Raw genomic sequence first — 369 nt, 5'->3', positions numbered from 1 at the left:
GCGTCAGAGGGCAGTCAGGTTTTAGTGGGTATTCTGGTCACCTTCTGTGGCCGGCGAGTCCCACACTCCCTACGCCATTGCACCGTCCGGCGTAGGCGTGCGTAAATGCATTTCCTGACTATAAAAAAAAAAGGCTCCGAGCCCCTCGGTGGGGACGTATAGTGAGCTGATGATGACGTATATTAAAAACTTTTTAAACATCCTGAGATAGGTGTTCCTTTTCCTTAGACTATGTTTAAACAAGATTAGATTAGATTAGATTAGATTAGATTAGATTAGATTAGATTAGATTAGATTAGATTAGATTAGATTAGATTAGATTAGATTAGATTAGATTAGATTAGATTAGATTAGATTAGATTAGATTAG

Source organism: Papilio xuthus, unplaced genomic scaffold (assembly GCF_000836235.2).
Source record: "Papilio xuthus unplaced genomic scaffold, Pxut_1.1 DF829129.1, whole genome shotgun sequence".
NCBI lineage: Eukaryota > Metazoa > Arthropoda > Insecta > Lepidoptera > Papilionidae > Papilio > Papilio xuthus.
This window is presented reverse-complemented; position numbering follows the sequence as displayed.